At 41.3% G+C, this 21478-nt stretch overlaps 1 protein-coding gene across 1 annotated transcript in view; it reads left to right on the plus strand.

Moving 5' to 3' along the window:
• The window catches only part of pwwp2b (PWWP domain containing 2B), a 188461-nt gene extending 171549 nt beyond the window's left edge, over positions 1-16912 (plus strand). The window contains exons 4-5 of the transcript XR_011954697.1: positions 10871-11017; positions 16875-16912. The gene's annotated coding sequence lies outside the window, so the exon portion shown is untranslated. The remainder of the gene's footprint in view (positions 1-10870; positions 11018-16874) is intronic.
• Positions 16913-21478: the final 4566 nt, after the last annotated feature.

Below are 21478 nucleotides of genomic sequence, written 5' to 3' on the forward strand. Positions count from 1 at the left end.
ACAATCTCTGTCCATTGAACGTACCCTGAGATGTTGGTGTCCAAGGGGAGAAGCAAAAGGTAAGCTGCAGTCACCAACCCGCCCTGACTTTCACATTAGGAAATGTCGCCATCTTGTTTCTATCCAGTCGTTGGGAGAATGGGAAGCCGTATATATATATATGAGATGAGGATAACTAAAATTGAGGTTTTAAAGCAAATAGATGCTTGCCGCTCACTAGCAAGATTCTTGTCTTGCTGTTCAACACTTGGGTGCAAAATGGGACATTTTGCTTTCTATGTTGACAATCTCCACACTGCTGATCTCATGTGATTTTCCCAATGTTCTCTCCAATGCTGGGAGTGCCAATTCCATTAAGACTGCAACAGATTTAGGTTTTCTTCACTGTCATAAATTACTTGTATATTCACCAACAAGAGGATCATTTATAACTGTGCTTGGCTGCAGATTGAGCTGGTCTCAACCTCCTGAGGAGGTACAAAGTTAAAAATCTCACAACACCAGGTTATAGTCCAACAGGTTTAATTGGAAGCACTAGCTTTCGGAGCGTTGCTCCTTCATCAGGTGGTTGTCAGGAGCAGTGCTCCGAAAGCTAGTGCTTCCAAATAAACCTGTTGGACTATAACCTGGTGTTGTGTGATTTTTAACTTTGTATACCCCAGTCCAACACCGGCATCTCCAAATCCTGAGGAGGTGGCAGGCTAACCATTTCAAGCACAAAACTCCCAAAAAAGTCTTCCTCCTGCTAAGAATGGAATAATTCTTAGAGATTACCATGAAGGCCCTGCCTTCTCAACATTATGCCTCACCTGAGTCACAGTAACCTTTCGCTTACCTCATCACCTGTTGAATCTGCCTAATGAGAGTGCAGCCTGTAGTCTATTTCTTTCAATTCAGTGCCTCACAAATCTCTCTCATGTCCTGTGACTATAATACATGCTGGATGCAGACTGAGCACAGTCTGTGGTAAGAGGCAGATCCTAGAAATCAGGTCATATAATATAGAAGCAGAGTAGACCATTCAGCCCCTTGAGGCTGTTCTGCCATTCTAGATTAAGGTTGATCATCACCTTACCCTCATATTCCTTGATGCCATCACTTATTAGAAATCTGTCAATCTTGCTCTTGAACTTAGTTGAATGATTGAGCTTCCACACTCTCTGTGGTGAAGAATTCCAAAGATTCATTACCATCTGAGTGAAAAGCATCCTTCTCTTCACAGACTTGCCTTTTATTTTGAGACTCAAAAAACTGTTGTGTTTGTCCAAATGACTTCCCCTTCATAAATATACATGTGTGATCAAATAATAATTTTTTAAATATCCAGTCATCACATTCTTTACAATACATTCTAAAAGGGGTTCTGATGGTGCTATGGCAGTGTAAGTCAGAAGGCCTGGGTCCAAGTCCCACCTGCTCCAGAGATATGTCATAACATCTCTAAACAAATTGATTGGAAAATATCTACATTCTAGCATTATCTATATTATTAACATCAGACGAAAAGATCAGTACTACTACATTTTTTCTGTCAATCGTTTCTTATAGCACATGCTCATTCTACAGCAGATTTGTCCCATTCATAGTGTTGGTTGATGTAGTTGTCAAATTTTTCCTCAAATAATGTAATGCCCTTGATTTGCACTGGCAATATGCATAATGTGTATGAATAAAAACTGATTACCACCATGTATCGTGCAGTCAGTTTTCTGTGGTGAATAGTAAGTGAGCAAAACATTAAATTACTTTCCTGAAAATGAGACCCAAGAGAACAGGAGTGCCTTTCCTGGATCCCCAGGAAATCTAGAGATTGCTGCTGCTGGGCATCAATAGACTTCCAAATATCTTTTCCTTTCATACACACCAATGTTTGTGCCCCTGCTGGCCAATCTGTGCCTGATTGTGCTGGTTTTACAAGGGATAACCAGTTTTGCATGATCCTCGTCCTCTTCAGTGTTGGCATGGCAACTGCTGGTTTGTCTACGGACCAGGCAAAACTGTGAAATCACCACATTAGATCCTCCAGTACTCCTGATTCTCTGCAAGAACATTTCAGTCCCATAATCCCGCAGAACTGACCCAGCTAAGAGTGTGGTTTGGGAGCTATTTCTGATGCTGAACAAAGAGATATTGGAGTGCAGGTTCATAGCTCCATAAAAGTGGAGTCACAGATAGATAGAGTAGTGAAGAAGGCGTTTGGTATGCTTTCCTTTATTGGTCAGAGTATTGAGTACAGGGATTGGGAGGTCATGTTGCAGCTGTACAGGGCATTGGTTAGGCCACTTTTGGAATATTGAAGGATTAGATTACATTACAGTGTGGAAACAGGCCCTTCGGCCCAACAAGTCCACACCAACCCGCCGAAGCGCAACCCACCCATACCCATACATTTACCCCTTACCTAACACTACGGGAAATTTAGCATGGCCAATTCACCTGACCTGCACATCTTTGGACTGTGGGAGGAAACCGGAGCACCTGGAGGGGACCCACGCAGACACGGGGAGAACATGCAAACTCCACACAGTCAGTCGCCTGAGGCGGGAATTGAACCCGGGTCTCTGGTGCTGTGAGGCAGCAGTGCTAACCACTGTGCCACCGTGCCACCCACAGATGTTGTGAAACTTGAAAGGGTTCAAAAAAGATTTACAAGGATGTTGCCAGGTTGGAGAATTTGAGCTAAAGGGAGAGGTTGAATAGGCTGGTGCTGTTTCCCTGGAGCATTGGAGGCTGAGGGGTGACCTTATGGAGACTTACAAAATTCATGACGGGCATGGATAGGATAAATAGACAAAGTCTCTTCCCTGGGTTTGGGGAGTCCAGAACTAGAGGGCATAAGTTTAGGGTGAGAGGGGAAAGATATAAAAAAGATCTAAGGGGCAACTTTTTCACACAGAGGGTAGTACATGTATGGAATGAGCTGCCAGAAGTGGTGGAGGCTAGTACGATTACAACATTTAAAAGGCATCTGGATGGGTATATGAATAGGAAGGGTTTGGAGGGATATGTGCTGGGTGCTGGCAGGTGGGATTAGATTGGGTTGGGATCTCTGGTCGGCACAGACGAGTTGGACCGAAGGGTCTATTTCTGTGCTATACATCTCTGTGACTATGACACTATTTGACAGGATACTGGATATCTCATTTAAGACTCAGGCAGGAAGATTTGACAGGAGGATTTTCAATCAATAAGGGAATCAAGGGATAATGGAGAAAGGCAAGAATGTGGATTTGAGGATTATCAGGTCAGCCGTGATCTCATGGAATGCCAGAGCAGACTTGATGGGCTGAATGATCTATGTTTTATGGTATTAAATCTTTTTCCATATGTCTGAACACCAACAGAGACAGAATCAGGAGTCCAGTGTTCCAGCAAGGTAGTGTCAGACATTAAGCTACACATGACTTTAATAATGAAATGCAACAAAAAATCAATACTGAGATTTGTTTCAGAACTCTACCTTTCGGAAATTGTTTTGAGATGTTATCTGTTTCGGCCGGTTTAGAAATTTTCATTAGCATAATTGTAAGAACAAAAAACCTTTAAAAAGGAAGAGAAAAGGCCTGAAAACCCAATAAGTCTGCCCATTCTGAAGAAGAGTCAGATTGAACTTGAGGCATTGGCTCTGTTTCTCTCTCCTGCTTAGGTTCTCCTGCACTGTCTGTTTCTGTATCAGATTTCCAGCACCCTGCGGTATTTTGATTTTATTAAGCCTGTCCATTCTAATGGGTTTCCAACCTTATACCTCAGATGTTTTTCTTCAGGGACCTGTTGGTCACATTTTCTCCTTTTCAGACATCACAGGTGGAATTTTGCTGAGCGAGCAACTTGTCAACCAATGAAAAAACAAGACAGAGCTGCACCGACCCTTTAAGGCAAAATCCACCAAACATGGAGCAGGCATTGTTGAAGCCACTGGTCGGCCTTTGGCTGGAATTCAGGCCTCGGTGGTTGGGGCAGATGGTGTAAGGGTAAAAGTTTTGCTTAAGGAGAGCTGCCAACCAATTTGAGGCCAGCAGCTCTTGCACTGGGCAGCTGCATGGGCAAGGCCATGCTGCTCCCAGGACACTCAGGATTGCAGAGGACCACGGTGTTAGTTAAGTGATTTGTGGGTGCTTCCTGGAATTGGGGGTAATGGGGGAGCTCACAGAGGATGCCCCCACTTGACATCCCACCCACTCTTCAACCCTGTCCTCTGTCTAATCCCTAGATCTTGCACTGAGTGCTTTGGGTTGAGTCAAGTTAGTAAAATTTGACACATCCAAGTTGAAATTAGTCAAATCTGAGCAAGTTTATAGGGGAATGCAAAAGATTCAGCTAAACAACAAAGTTAATTTCATAAATTGAAAGCAAGAATGGTTCTCAACAAATATAAGAAAACATGTCTCAATATATAAATTACTAATGCAGGAGTTCAGGTCATTATCAAATGGTGAGTATAACCTTGCTGTGTGCTAATTGGTTGCTGACTTTCCTATATTACAATGATGACCAAATTTCAAAGGTGGCCATAGGCTGTAAGTGCTTTGGGATGTCCTGAAGTTATAGAGTCACAGAGATGTACAGCAAACAGACCCTTTGGTCCAACTCGTCCATGCCAACTAGATATCTCAACCCAATCTCGTCCCGCCTGCCAGCACCTGGCCCATATCTCACCAAATCCTTCCTATTCATATATTCATCCAGATGCCTTTTAAATGTTGCAATCGTACCAGCCTCCACCACTTCCTCTGGCAGCTCATTCCACACACGTACCACCCTTTACATGAAAAGGTTGTCCCTTAGGTCTCTCTTATATCATTCCCTCTCACTCTAAACCTATGCCCTCCACTTCTGGACTCCCCCACCCCAGGGAAAAGACTTTGTCTATTTATCCTATCCATACCCCTCATAATTTTGTAAACCTCTATAAGGTCACCCCTCACCCTCTGACATCCCAGGGAAAATAGACCCAGCCTGTTCAGCCTCTCCCTATAGCTCAAATCCTCCAACCCTGGCAACGTCCTTGTAAATCTTTTCTGAACCCTTTCAAGTTTCGCAACATCTTTCCGATAAGAAGGAGACCAGAATTGCATGCAATATTCTAACAGTGGCCTAACCAATGTCTTGTACAGCTGCAACATGATCTCCCAACTCCTGTACTCAATACTCTGACCAATAAAGGAAAGCATACCAAATGCCTTCTTCACTATCCTAGATACCTGTGACTCCACTTTCAAGGAACTATGAACTTGCACTCCAAGGTCTCTTTGTTCAGCAACACTCCCGAGGGCCTTATCATTAAGTGTATAAGTCCTGCTAAGATTTGCCTTCCCAAAATGCAGCACCTCACATTTATCTAAATTGAACTCCATCTGCCACTTCTCAGCCCATTGGCTCATCTGATCAAGATCCCTTTGTAATCTGAGGTAATCTTCTTCGCTGTCCACTACACCTCCAATTTTAGTGTCATCTGCAAGCTTACTAACTATACTTCTTATGCTCACATCCAAATCATTTGTATAAATGTTGAAAAGTAGTGGACCCAGCACCGATCCTTGTGGCACTCCACTGGTCACAGGCCTCCAGTCTGAAAAACGACCCTCCACCACCACCCTCTGTCTTCTACCTTTGAGCCAGTTCTGTATCCAAATGGCTAGTTCGCCCTGTATTCTATGAGATCTAACCTTGCTAACCAATCTCCCATGGGCGAGCCTTGTCGAACGCCTTACTGAAGTCCATATAAAACACATCTACTGCTCTGCCCTCATTAATTCTCTTTGTTACTTCTTCAAAGAACTCAATCAGGTTTGTGAGACATGATATCCTATGCACAAAGCCATGTTGACTATCCCTAATCAGTCTTTGCCTTTCCAAATACATGGATATCTTGTCCCTCAGGATTCCCTCCAACAACTTGCCCACCATCGACGTCAGGCTCACTGGTCTATAGTTCCCTGGCTTGTCCTTACCACCCTTCTTAAACAGTGGCACCATATTAGCCAACCTCTAGCCTTCCGACACCTCACCTGTGACTATCGATGATACAAATATCTCAGTAAGAAGCCCAGCAATCACTTCCCTAGCTTCTGCAGAGTTCTAGGATACACCTGATCAGGTCCTGGGATTTACCCACTCCTCTGTAATATGGACATTTTTCAAGATGTCACCATCTATTTCCCTACCTTCTATACCTTTGATGTCCTTTTCCACAGTAAATAGATACTCGTTTCTTTTCTCCCCCATCTCCTGCGGCTCCACACAAAGGCCGCCTTACTGATCTTTGAGGCACCCTATTCTCTCCCTAGTTACCCTTTCGTCCTTAGTGTATTTGTAAAAACCCTTTGGGTTCTCCTTAACCCTACTTGCCAAAGCTGTCTCATGTCCCCTCTTTGCCCTCCTGATTTCCTTCTTAAGTATACTCCTACTGCCTTTATAGTCTTCTAAGGATTCACTCGACCTATCCTGTCTATACCTGACATATGCTTCTTTCTTCTTTTTAATGAAACCGTCAATTTCTTTAGTTATCCAGCCTTTCCTTTCACCCTGACAGGAATATACTTTCTCTGGACTCTCATTATCTCATTTCTGAAGGCGTCCCATTTTCCTGCTGTCCCTTTACCTGTGAACATCTGCGCCCAATCAGCTTTCAAAAGTTCTTGCCTAATACCATCAAAATTGGCCTTTCTCCAATTTAGAACTTCAACTTTTAGATCTGGGCTATCCTTCTCTATCACTATTTTAAAACTAATAGAATTATGGTCACTGGCCCCAAAGTGCTCCTCCACTGACCCCCTCAGCCACCTGCCCTGCCTTATTTCCCAAGAGTAGGTCATGTTTTGCACCTTCTCTAGTCTCTAAAAGTATCATGGAAGACCCATCTGCACAAGGACTGTAGCAGTTAAAGAAGAAGTTCACCATTGTCTTCTCTCACTAAATGTAGGCAATAAATGAGGCATGGTTTACATTATTCACATCCCCTGAGCAATCAATATTACAGGATATCAAATTGTTAGTCCTATCCTCATCATTGAATTCTAGTTTAAAATGTTATTAATTTAAAATAGCTTCACCTCAATTAACATTTCACAAAATTCAAACCAGACGTTTGAAATGCATGCCTGTGGTAAGCAGCACAGTGTGGTAGTATGCAAGTGCAATCCTCTCACATACCTCCTGTCAGATGCTTCAAGCGCTATTTTGGCAGTGGGCCAGGAGCTGGCTGTCTTCCCAACGCCTTGACTAAATAGCAGTATGTACTGTGAACAGACCTATACTAGATATTGTGGGCATTGGTCTGCACAGTAAAAATAGTAAAACAAAATTTAAGTCCAATGAAGGTTGCCCTGGTTTTCAAGAATGTAGGAGCCTTCCCAACATTTTTAACACTTTGAATTAAGCAAAGCCATCCTATCATTTATGAATTCAAACTAGGATTAGTTTCAAGTTTCAGCTGGCACACTGTGGTAGCACAATTTTATTTAAGTGATCATTTTCTGTCCTTTGCTGCAGTCATTTGCTTCCCACTAAGAAGGGTTTGGGTCATTTGGAAAGCAAAGGTCTTAACAATATTTAAATGTGAACCTGCCCACTCCAGGTTTTACTTGAGGTCAGATGAGGAATTATGCTGCTCATTAAGTACGTTAATGAGCAACCTCAGGCATTTTTTTTCTCCGTTTGAATCTTGGGAATTGCCAAACCTTGGGAAATGTGGTTGATTGACGGACACTTGACGAGTTAAGTGCTTTCGGTTCACTGTTAGCCCCTCCCTCCAACTCCTCCCCAGGATCTTCTATAGATTTTGCCCCTCCCCCCACCCCCTGACTCTGATGTCTCTGTCCTCTTCACTGAGGTCTGGTACCAATGGTCTTTCTGTGCAGCAGCCAACTAACCTCACAATCTGACTTCTGTGGCTGGGAAACACAATTCAAACATGGGTATCAGAGCCTCCCCTTAAATTTGGCAGGAGTATTTATACCTTCTAATTTTGGTTAAACAGTTTTAGTTGGACTACAGTGAAGCAACTCTTGACTAGATTTTCTGCAACATTCCTTGTTGCCTCCAAAATGGCCACACTCGCTGTTGGACTTCAGTGTCTCAGAGCATATGTTTCATCTTTGTCCCTCTTGTTCGGTGATTATTTCGCTAAAGTGGACCCCAGGTCACCAGGAGTGTGGATATCAGCACATTCAAGCAACTTATCATTACAAATGTTTGTTTATTCATACTTGGGATGCAAGTGTAGCTGGGGCATAAGTATATACTGGTGGAAGTCAGGATAGGATGTCTACCTCTTAGATGCAAATTGGGGCCACTGATCATGTGCGTGTAACTATCTCATTCAAAGAAGAGTGGAGAGATCTCCTAGTGACTCAGCCTCAACTGAAAATCAGAAAATGGGTGATTATTTCATTTTATGAAAGGAGTGAGGCTGTGTTCCTGCAAAATCACAGCTGCATTTGCCTGAATTACAACAGTGACCATATGTTAACAAGTGACACCTTGAGGAAATAAAGAAAAAGATTTATTTAAAAATTAGTGGGCATATGTTTAATGTAAGAGAGGAAAGATTTAAAAGGGGACTGAAGGGGCAACTTTTTCACATAGAGGGTGATGGGGGTACAGAATGAGCTGCCAGAGGAAGTGGTTGACGAGGTACAATTATACAACTTAAAAGGTATCTGGATAAGTATATGAATAGGAAGCATTTAGAGGGATATGGCCAACTGCTGGCAAATGGGACTCGATTAATTTAGGATATCTGGTTGGTATGGATGAGTTGTACCAAAGGGTCTGTTTCCATGCTGTACAACTCTATGACTACTACTGGGATCCTGAAGCGAACACAAAAATTTGTGGGAAGTGGTCTGTAGGTCTGGCTGTGTGTGGAGAGAGCAGCAGTGTTGACAGCTGGAATTAAACATAACACAGTGGGGTTCTCAGGAGCTGAGTGCCACCCTCTTCAAACTTCATGCTGATCGTGATGCCCAAGTACAGCTTGGCCAATTAGTGGCCAGAAGGTGGCATGGGTGGGGGGAGCTGAGGGCAAGCTGTCCTCTTGATAAAGATTATTGGCTGACTGCCAAATTGTAAAATGGCATTCAGGTGTCCTAGCATCAATCAGAGAGGCAGCAGGGGAGGGGGCTTTGACTTGACGTTATTATATGGAATATTGCAAATACCTTTCCACCAAGCGCACCCCCACATCCACCTCTGTTTCTCACTGGAAAAATTCTGACCAATGTTGCTGATTTTTCATCAGACCTGGATGGTGGTAGAGATGTACATATTGTAATTAAAAAGTGTCAGGAGAGTGAGGAGAGGGGAAGGAAGATAAGGGAAAGGTCTGTAATAAGGAATAGAGAATAGGGGAGATTAAGTGACAAAGGAGCTGATGCTGTAAGGCAAATCAAAGATTGCACTGGGACAGTTGAGACTGAAGTAACAAATGATTCCACGAGGGGCCGTAACTGAGAAAAGGAGAATCATTACCGGCAATGTTTGTTCAAAAAGATGGGCCTACCAGCCCCCTTTTTTCACTACTTCTCAATGTCCTTAAAAAGATGTCATGCTTCTAAGTTTTCCAGTTCTGGTCATTGATCTAAATTACTAACTATCTTTCTCTGTCCACAGATTCTGTCTGATCTGCCAAATATTTCCAGCATTTTCTGTTTTTATTTAAATGCAAGTCCTTTTGTCTTTTGTGGCAGATTTTGGTAAGGCAATGATTATTTACTCTGGCTTTGTTATTTCCTGTTGAGAGAGGAACACATATTAAGACATACTGTGTGTGCTCAGCCAGTTCCACCAGGCTAGGCCAGAAATAGAATCACTAAAATGTAAAGATAGAAATTAACTAAAAAGAGCCGTTTTATTGAAGGAATATTTGACCAGCCATTTTTTAATGCAAGGATATGATACACTGAGTTCAGTTCCAAGGTATTAAGTCACCATAATCCCTACATTGGATATCATGATGGAGAAAATAACACATGTTCCCCCTCTCAGTCTGTACATGAAAAGATTTCTTTTACATAACTCTCATGATAGCAATCATCACATTGTGAGAGAGAGCATGGAATGAAGAACTTTTTATGTGGATAGGATAATCACAATTTTGAACATAGCTCTTACATAGCCCTAGCTCAAATTGGAACAAAGGCTAAGTTTGAGAACTGTGTGTATTGATTAGTTTAGTAACCAGCTGTTTTAAAGATAAATAGCATCAGTGAGGACCAGAACCTAGCATAAAAACAATGCTGCTCTCTAGTTAAATGCTTGCTCGTTGTATTCTCTGTAATTTTACATTGACGTCAAACTGAACAAACCACGATTCATTCAAATTAGATTTTCCAGCATCTCATATGTCAGTTGCACAGCTAATAATGAAATAATTGTCATCATTTGTGCTGTTATTGCAGCATTAACATTGACATTTTTGTGTAGAACTGAATTAAAATGACCGGATTAGCTGTCTGTAGAGCATTGTCATTGTATCAATAAGAATTTGATAGATTGTTTCATTTCCTGCTTATTAAACGATCCTTGACTCCCCAGTTTTCCATGTTATTTTCAGCCCTCTTTGGGCAGTTTCATATTAATGTCTAATATGAGTATAAGAGTGAGTGGATGCAATCTCTTCCCAGGCCGCTACAGTGAGCTGCCTATTACAAAACCCTTCCCTTTCACTGTGGAAGATTTTGAACTCTGCTCATTGCCTCTTTCAACTTGCCTGACTGGATTATAAACGGATAGCTGCCCAAAAAGATTATAGGTTTGACTTGGTTGCTGTAATGACACAGCAAGGTTAAACATTCACTGGAGAAAAAAAAGTAGTTAATCAGCTTTCATTCAGTGACCAAATTTTAATAATGTGCGTTCTCGATTTCAGGCGGTGGACACGGTTAGGATTTATCAGGATTTCACTTACATTTTCAGTCGAGTTAAAATCTGCTCTCTGCAAAGCTGAAGATCTGATCCCAATCTACACAGATTTCTCGACAATCAAAAAATGGATCTAAATGTTCTTCAGAAGGAGGTAAAATTAATTCCTACATATTCTAACCTGAAAGTGGCCAGACTTTATTTTCAGAATCAAGCACTAGGAAAACACCTTTAGACATCTGTTTTTACCCCATTGGAATAGACTGTCAGAAAATGTAGCCACATGGGGTTTGCCTCATCAGCTGAGCATTCTGATCAATTGTACAGTTGGAATCCAGCAGCCCCACTACACTACTAATTTAAAACCTGTCAATCTCCAGTAATGAGGTTCCACTCACAGCTCATCTGACCAAGCTGTTTATGTCCTCCTGTAGTGCAAGGCTATCCTCCCCATTATTTACGCCCATCAATTTTCATACCATCTGCGAATTTACTGATCAACCCTCCTACATTCAATTCTAAATTTTATATATATATATATATATATATACACCACAAACAGCAAAGGAACAACTCTGATCCCAATGGAACCTCACTGGATACAGGCCTCCAGTCACAAAACAAAAGAGCCCCAGACCATCACCCTCTGCTTTCTGCCACTCAGCCAATTCTGCATCCAATTAGTCAAATTTCCTGGGATCCCATGGGTTCTTACCTTGCTAATAGTCTCACTCAGGACCTTTCAAAAGCCTTATTGCAGTTCGAGTAGGCTATGTTGAATGCATTGGAGTCACCTCTTTGAAGAATTCAATCATTGGTCAGACATAACCTTTCCTCAATAAAACCATGCTGACTGTCCTTGATAAATCTGTGCCTTTCCAAGTGCAGATTAATTCTGTCCCTCAGAAATGCCTCCAATGTTTTTCCCTCCATTGAGGTTATTCTGACTGGCCTGTAGCTTCCAGGTTTATCCCTTGCTCCCTACTTGAATAACAGTGCCACATTCATTGTTCTCCAAATCCCTGGTGCCTCTCCTGTGGTCACAGAGGAATTAAAAATTATTCCCAGCATTCCCTGCTATTTCCTCCCTTGCCTCACGCAATAGTCTCCAGTCTTGGAGACTATTTCCTTATAAGCGTGCCCCCTCCTCTCCATCTAAGATAATTTCTTAAATTATATCAAAGCCTTTTTCTCTGATTTCTATACCCAAATTATCCTGCTCACTAGTGAACACTGATACAAAGTATTCATTTAGAATCCTATCGAGGTTCTCCTGCTCCATGCACAAATTACCACTGTGGTCTTTAATGAGTCCTAATCGTTCCCTCACTATACTTCCACATTGAAAGTACTTACAAAATAAATTAGGATTTTCCTTTTTTTTACCTACCGTTATACTTTCATGCTCTTTCTCTGCTTTCCTAATTTCCTTTCTAAGTTTGTCCTTGCACATTCTGTACTCCTTGTGGGCTTCAGCTGTTTTGTCCCCCCAGTGTCTGCCAGAAGCCTCCATTTTTCTCTTCATCTAATCCTGTATATCTCACAATATCCAGGGTTCACTGGATTTGTTGGTCCAACCCTTTACCTGGCCCTGTACTCACCCTGATTCCTTCGTGATTGCATTCCATTGTTCTGACACAGATTTACCTTAACATGTCTTCTCCCAGTCCACTTTGGCCAGATCCTTCCTGATTTTATTAAAATCAGTCTCATCCAATTTAGAACTTTGACTTCAGGCCCGTCCTTGTCCTTTTTCAAAACCATGTTGAATCTAATGGAGAATCTAATGGGATTGCTATTTGCAAGCTGCTGCCCCACTGATACTGCACCACTTGCCTGGCTTCATCACCTAAAATTATGTTCAGGACCGCCCTATCACTTGTAGGACCTTCTGTGTACTGGCTTAAAAAGCTCCCTTGGATGCATTTTCAAATTTCCCACAGCAAAAACAGAAATTGCTAGTGAAACTCAGCATCTCTGGCAGCATCTGTGGAAAGAAATGACAACCCCTGTTAATGTTGGGGAAATTGAACTTCCCTACAGTCCCTACCTCATTACTTTTGCACCTATCTAAATTTAAACACTCATCTGCTCTTCTAGTGTTCTAGAACTGTTAGAGGTCTATAATACACTCCCCACAATGTTATTGCTCCTCTTTGATTTTTATGTTCTATCCATATGGCTTCATTTGAGGAGCCTTCTAAGATATCATCCCTCCTTACTACTCTAATTGATTCCCTGATCAATACTGTGACAACTCCTCCTCCTTTACGCCCTTCCTTCTCGTACCCAAAGTCCTTGTATCTTGGAATATGGAGCTACCAGTCCTGCCTCTCTCTCAACCATGTCTCAGTAACATCAATGACATCATAAGTGTTAGTTTGTGCCCTCATCTGCCTTGTTCATCAGACTCCTTGCATTAAAATAAACACCGTCTGATCTTGCAAAACTTCCTTGTGCCTTAATTTCTCTTTTTGGTTATTCATCCCTTGTGGCTGAATATTCTGTTTGAATCTCGCACCGACCTGCCAAGTTGGTTTAAACCCTCTCTAACTGCACTAGCAAAGCTCCACGAAAGGATGTTGGTTCCATTTCATTTCAGGTGCAACTTGTCCTACTACTCCCCAAAACAGTCCCAATATCCCAGAAATATAAAGCACCACCTCTCCAGCCACACTTTCATCTACACTGACCTCCTATTTTTATACTTATTAGCACTACTGCCTCTGGAGTCCTGTTCTTTAATCTGTTTCCTAGTTCCCAAAATTCTGTTCGCAGTACCTAATCCCATTTTCTATCCATGTCATTGGTAGCAATGTGTACCACGATCTCTGTTGATTTGCCCTCTTCTTCAGCATGCCCAGTATCATTCAGTGACATCCCTGACCCTGGCACCAGGGAGGCAATATACTATCCCAAAGTCTCTTCTGTGACTGCAGAAAGTCCTGTCTGTTCCCCTTAAAATTAAATCCCCTATCACCATTAGACAAAGAAAATTACAGCACAGGAACAGGTCCTTCGGCCCTCCAAGCCTGCGCTGACCCAGATCCTCTATCTAAACCTGTCGCCTATTTTCCAAGGATCTGTATCCCTCTGCTCCCTGCCCATTCGTGTATCTGTCTAGATACATCTTAAATGATGCTATTATGCCCGTCTCTACCACCTCTGCTGGCAACACGTTCCAGACACCCACCACCCTCTGCTTAAAGAACTTTCCACGCATATTTCCCCTAAGCTTTTCCCCTCTCACCTTGAACTCATGACCCCTAGTAATTGAGTCCCCGACTCTGGGAAGAAGCTTCTTGCTGTCCACCTTCTATACCTCTCATGATTTTGTAGACCTCAATCAGGTCCCCCCTCAGCTTCAGTCTTTCTAATGAAAATAATTCAAATCTATTCAACTTCCTCTGCACCCTCTCCAAAACATCCACATCCTTCTGGTAATTAGATTACTTACAGTGTGGAAACAGGCCCTTCGGCCCAACAAGTCCACACCGACCCACCAAAGCGTATACCACCCAGACCCATACTCCTACATTTACCCCTTCACCTAACACTACGGACAATTTAGCATGGTCAATTCACCTAACCTGCACATTTTTGGATTGTGGGAGGAAACCGGAGCACCCGGAGGAAACCCACACAGACATGGGGAGAATGTGCAAACTCCACACAGAGAGTCGCCTGAGGCGGGAATTGAACCCGGGTCTCTGGCGCTGTGAGGCAGCAGTGCTAACCACTGTGCCACCGTGCTGCCCAATGCAGCGACCAGAACTGTACGCAGTATTCCAAATGTGGCCAAATCAAAGTCTTACACAACTGTAACATGACCTGCCAATTCTTGTACTGAGTGCCTTGTCCGATGAAGGAAAGGATGCCATATGCCTTCTTGACCACTCTATTGACCTACGTTGCCACCTTCAGGTTACAATGGACTTGAAAACCCAAAATCCCTCTCAACATCAATTTTCTCCAGGACCTTTCCATTTACCATTTAGTTCACTCTTGACTTGGATCTTCCAAAATGCATCACCTCGCATTTGCCTGGCTTGAACTCCACCCAACTATCCAATCTATCTATGTTCTGCATTCTCTGACAGTCCCATTCACTATCTGCTATTCCACCAACCTTCGTGTCATCTGCATACTTGCTAATCAGACCAGCCTTACCTTCCTCCAGATCATTTATGTATATCACAAACAGCAGTGGTCCCAACACAGATCCCTGTGGAACACCACTGGTCACAGTTCTCCATTTTGAGAAACTCCCTTCCACTACTACTCTCTGGCTCCTGCTGTCTAGCCAGTTCTCTATTCATCTAGCTAGCACATCCTGGACCCTGCTGTTCTTCTTTCTTCTATCTTTCTCCTGTACATTTCCCCTGTCAGTATTCAAAATGATATCTCTGTGAGAAAGGGGATGGTACTCCTGCACTATCTGCTTTCGATCACCGTAACAATAAAAAGGGCTAAAGGCTGAAAAGTGGACTGAAATTCAGTTTGTGAGCTGAGTGGAAAAAATACTCTTTCACTTTGTAAACCAGTCTAAAGTATACAGGATAAAACAATGAATTACAAATGCTGGAAGACTGAAACAAAAATAAAAATTGCTGGAGAAACTTGGGCGAAAGTGGGGACTGCAGATGCTGGAGATTAGAGTCAAGAGTGTGTTGCTGGAAAAGTGCAGCAGGTCAGGCAGCATCTAAGGAGCCAGAGGATCAACATTTTGGACAAAAGCCCTTCATCAGAAACTTAGCAGACCTCAGCAGTGCAGGGCAGGTTAGGTGGATTGACCAAGCTAAATTGTCCCGAAATGTCTAAGGATTGGTCACCTGTTCAGATCGTCAGTGCAGACTCAATGGGCCTAATGGCCTCTTTCTGCACTGTAGCAATTCTATGATTTTATCTATGGGGCAAGGTGGCTCAGTGGTTAGCACTGCTGCCTCACAGTTCCAGGGATCCGGGTTCAATTCAAGCCATGGGTCACTGTCTGTGTGGAGTTTGCACATTCTCCCTGTGGCTGCATGGGTTTCCTTCAGGTGCTCTGATTTCCTCCCACAGTCCAAAGATGTGCGGGTTAGGTGGATTGGTCATGCTAAATTACTCCATAGTGTCTAGGGTTGTGCAGGTTAGATGGATTAACCATGTGAAATGCAGGGTTACAGGAATAGGATAAGGGGGTGGATCTGGGTGATATGCATTTTGAAGGGGTGGTGTGGAATCAATGGGCTGAATGGCCTGCTTCCACACTGTCAGGATTCTGTGATCTGACAGCATTTGTGAAGAGAAAGCAAAGTTAACGTTTCGAGTTCAATGACCCTTCTTCAGAGCTGACAGAGATCATGGAACATATTGGTACCAACTTCAGAACCAGTTCTGAAGAAGGACCACTGGACTCAAAATGTTAACTCTGCTTTCTCTGCACAAATACTATCAGATCTGCTGAGTTTCTCTGGCAATGTTTGTTTTCATTAATGCATAAAAGGATTACAATTAGGTTGGATAACCTCAGTCAAAGGCTAAAATGTGAATAATAGTCACTTAGATGGATTATAAATTTCAGAAGCTGTACCCAGTATGGAGTTTGCTGCCTTTGGGTATGGAGAATTTGCTGAGTAATATAAATCATATGAGGATTACTATGGGCATTAGTTGGAAGTTGAAAAATGTGGTGTTTTCAACTCTGGTCTCCAGCATCTGCAGTCCTCACTTTCTCCGCATTAGTTGGAATACAGGGTTAAAGCATGAACAACAAGATGTATCCAAAGTTTATTAAATTAAGAATAAGCTGGTTAAAATATTTAAAACTAGCTCAGTCCTTTTAAAAGACATGATGGATATAAAATTAAGAAAATCCCAAAAGGGCAAATGTGTTGAATTAATTTCTATGTCAGCTTTTACAGACAGCAACCTGAAACAACTGGTAGATTGAATTGTTTCAGGAGTCCACGATATATGTAGAAGTTGGTAAACATGGCAATGAATAAACTTGAAGAATTCATTGTTTGCAGGACAGGAACAGACATGACACAGCCTGCAATTCTGAAGAAAATGGATGAGGAAATAGGTGAGGCCTTTATTATTATTTGTAGTCATTTCATAAATATAGAACACCATCTTCAAAAGGTTGGAGTACCCTGGAAACTGTTTAGAGAAACTCAACAAGAAAGAAACAAAGACTTTGACTTAGTAGAAACAAAGTTTACAGAGTTCAGTTCATTTTACTTGGAACAAACTCAGGTCAGGTGGTGACATATTTTGGTCTTTAAAACAGAAAATATAGCTTCACATCAACCACTGAAATTTGAAAATTATTGTGAAATTTGATTGATTCAAATTAGGCGATGGATTTGTTTTCTGTGAGTAATTGAGAGCAATAATGAAATTAATGGTCTGTCAATTAACTCCTTTACAAAGAATGTTTTATAAACACCTAGTTAAGACAGAATCAGAGGCTGGAAGGATAAACACACATAGATTGAGAGTCAAGTACCCTGTGGAACATAAAGGCTTGTTTACAGTTAGAACCCTAGAAACATTTGTGGAATGCAACCAGTTGGAATTGAATTGACTGTCTATTCTAGTGCCAGATCAATATCCTGGAGTGTTGGAAGATTACTTTGGAGGAGGGGAGTGGTGGGTGGAATCATCAGGACAAATCTGAGCTTTAATTTCTTGGGAGTTTCTTTTGTATATGTATTCATTTCTCTGGGGAGATTAAATAAATGAGTTAGATTATGCTGCAAGGCAAATTATGTGTGGTCTGGAAAAGCAATGAGTTAAATGCTCTTTTCTGGCAGTTCATGATGTTACCTGAACTCCAAGATCAGATGGCAGTTTTGTAAACCCATGCATATGCTTGTTATTTTATATATAATTGTTTAATTGGTGACAGCTCTTGTGAGTTTGGGACTCTCTCCAGAATCTGTTTTGCAATTTATTAGTCAGCCTTGAAACGGCCACAGCTATCCAAATAATAAAAGCTCAGCTGGTACTGACAGAACTATAAGTAAAAGACTTTCTGGTTAAATGCTTTTGATATAAGCTGCTTGAGATGCTATACTCAATGAGTTGGAACCATTTTCATTGATCTGTATGAGCTGGCTTTAGAAGTCTAAATCAGCCTAACTTGGAAGGTATTCAATATAATGTAACCTTGTCAAGTTTTCAAAAATATTGTTTCTTATATAAGCCTTGCAAGGACTTCAGTGAAAGATTGCTGTGTAAAACCTTTTGAGATCCTATCATTGCTTTTTGCTGTTTTCTTTAATAAAGAGACATTGTTTTCATAAAGTGTTTGGCAAATGTATAGGAAGGAGAGATGCCAGAAGAATTCAGCAAAATCTCTATGATTGCAGGCCATACAACAATATGTTTTCGCAATTTAAACTAACAAAGTGCATTTAGTAAACCAACTGAAAAAGTGGTACAATGTTTTTTTGAAAGTAACTATTCCATTTAAATATGTTGATTGCAGTAAAATGTCAACAATGTTGTTCCAGAAAAACAACTAGCAGGCAAATTGACATGAAATAAAAAGGCATGATAGTGTAGATGCTGACAATAATCAAAAATTGACAACATCTGAGTGAAATAAAGTTAATATTTCTGAACAAGACTTATTAATGAGAGCTGATGAAAAGTTGGCATGAAACTATTTGATCGGAGAGTTGGAGAATTAAACAGCCTTGTGAGTTAGTGATGATTCCAGTGCTGATACAATGCATTCGACAGTCCCCCAAGTTTGTACTGAAAAATCAGGTCGATACATTGGACGTTGCATTGAAGGATGACATGCCTTCATGCAAATGCATGTTTTAGTTGTACAGGATTCCATTATTTCAAGAAACAAGTTTGATTCTGTTGCCATTAAAGAGTGAGTAGTTAATGGTGTGCTTTTATCAGCTTTTTTGTGTTGAAATTATTTTGCTTACAGTAGAACATTAATCAGCTTCAGTCTCCACAGCTATGGGACACTGTGTGAAATAAGTAATAGTGGAAGTATCCAGCTTCATAAAATGAAAGTACATACTTGTGACTGACATCGAGCTATATTGCTGATTTCAGCAGAGCTGAAAATGTGTTGCTGGAAAAGCGCAGCAGGTCAGGCAGCATCCAAGGAACAGGAGAATCGACGTTTCGGGCATCAGCCCTTCTTCAGGAAATGGCTTAAGAAGGGCTGATGCCCGAAACGTCGATTCTCCTGTTCCTTGGATGCTGTCTGACCTGCTGCACTTTTCCAGCAACACATTTTCAGCTCTGATCTCCAGCATCTGCAGTCCTCACTTTCTCCTCGATTTCAGCAGAAATTTGGTCCTGAAAATGGTACACAGAATATTTTCCTGGGATGAATTGACTATTACAGAACTATCTTTTACATGCTTTAAATATAGGAAAATTGTTCTCGCAAAATCAGGATTTCCTCAGATTACATTAACTATATTTTTGTCTTCTCCACTTGTGAATGTGAGTGTTTCCAGCTGGGCCAGCATTTATTGCCCATTCTGGCAGCCCTTGAGAAGGTGGTTGTGAGCTGTCTTGTTGAACCATGCAATGTAGGTTGTCTCACAATGCCCTGAGGGAGGGAATTCCGGGATTTGACTCAGCAACAGTGAAGGAATGGTTATATATTTCCAAGTCAGGATCGTATGTGGCATGGAGGAGAATTTGCAGGTGATAGTATACCCATGTATCTGCTGTCCTTGTCATTCTAGATGGAAGTGGTCATGGCTTTAGAAGGTGCTGTCTAAGGATCTTTGACAAATCTGGAGACAGTAGTAGCAACAGTGAGTATTAAATAATGGTGGTGGCTCCAGTAGACCTTTGCCTTTACAACCCCTCTTCAAAAAAACCCAGGACAAAATCACCTTTTTAAAGTGACAGCATAATCACAATATGGATTAGCAATTTTCGACTTCCATCATCTGATTTGATTCCCTTTGATTCTCATGGCCTGAAAGAGCTTCAAAAAACAAAGAACATTGACTTAAAAATGGCTGCAGTGATCACCTGACTGCAGGCGAGGCAGGCTTTATGAAGTCCATAACCAGGAGCCACTCAGAATGGCAATTGACGTAATCAAAGAATTTAAAATCAAAAAATCTGATTTATATCTCCTGTTTCATTAATGGAAAGTTTATGTTGGAGATATGAAAATCTGCCATGTTTAATCAGCTTAAAAACATCAGACACTGGAATACACAAATCAGATGAGTTTCATGGAGCAGTTTTTGATTTTGTGGGGAATTAAGATGGTTTGGGACTGGAATTGAAGAATTATCTGTCTCCTTGCTTTCTCTCAGCCTTTTGAAGCACAATGTACCCAATGACAACTCAAACTTGCAAGAAACCATGTGGTCATTGAATACTCAAATCTACAATATTCACAGTTGCATTTAATTCAGGACATCCCTAATCAACCATGGGCTCAGGTTAAAACATTAGACTGCAAGAACATTCTCAGGATTTGAAATCGTATATCCCCTTTTTATTATAAGATATTTCTTTTTAAACTTTGTATTTTTTAGTGTTGCATTTTTTAATTTCATTTTTCAGGTAGGTAATCATCTTGTTCGTTCTTTTTTTCACTCAAGAGAACCTTACAATTGGCTCTAGTTAACTCCATTTTTATTGGAATCGTATATAGCTGCATACTAAGAAGATCATTTTAAGTCTTTGTGGTTAACTGAGCAGATTGAAAAAAGGGGACCCATTTCACTCCTCCGACTGGTTGTATGTTAGTTTGCTTCGTATCTAATGGGTTGGTCTTCAGTTAGGTATTGCTGGAGAATAAGCCCATAATGAGATTGAAGGACTCTGACCCCGAAGAGTAATAAGGCTTTGAGTAATTTCTGGATTAGTGGTGCTGGAAGAGCACAGCAGTTCAGGCAGCATCCTTCATTACTAAAGTATGATTTCCAATTGGCACTATTCTCTGTCATCTATTTTTATGCGTTACAATTATAGCTGTTTTATTTATAACATTTTATACAGCATGATTACCAAAAACTCTCAGATATCTAATCTGAATTGAGCTACACCATTTAAAGCATATTCAGTACATTATGACTATTTGTAATAAGTGGTCATACATCATTTAAGTCTTGGGGATAATATGTTAGGAGTGAATTTAAATGTTATCTATTGTATAAAGTAGTAGCTCCTGGTTGAGGGCCAGTCAAAGATGTACACGTTGTCTTTAAACAGAGGTGTAATTCCGAGGAATAAAATGACAGAGGCCTATCGTATCTAGGGAATATTTTGTTTAGGACCATTGGATTAGATTGATCACTGCAAATAAATACTTTTGCTTCCTAAAGAGAGCCTAAAGGAAAACGGACTGAATAATTACAGTTAATTCAGAGCATTTGCACTTGAGATGCATTTAGATCTTATCTTGGCTTCCACATTACAGTGATTAAAAGAGAGAGCCTGTTCACATGTGCCGTGTAATTATGTCATGAGCTTTGTTTGTGTGCTGTTTCTCCTCAGGGTCACAGACCTCCATTTGTCAAACGTAGAAAAGTTCTCCATTTTGCAAACAGCCTTCTGGGGTCAGCGCTAAGAATGTGTGTGCAAGTGAGGAATTTGGGAGTGTTTCTGTGGCCAGTCTAGC

Source organism: Chiloscyllium punctatum, chromosome 38, assembly GCF_047496795.1.
Source record: "Chiloscyllium punctatum isolate Juve2018m chromosome 38, sChiPun1.3, whole genome shotgun sequence".
Classification (NCBI taxonomy): domain Eukaryota; kingdom Metazoa; phylum Chordata; class Chondrichthyes; order Orectolobiformes; family Hemiscylliidae; genus Chiloscyllium; species Chiloscyllium punctatum.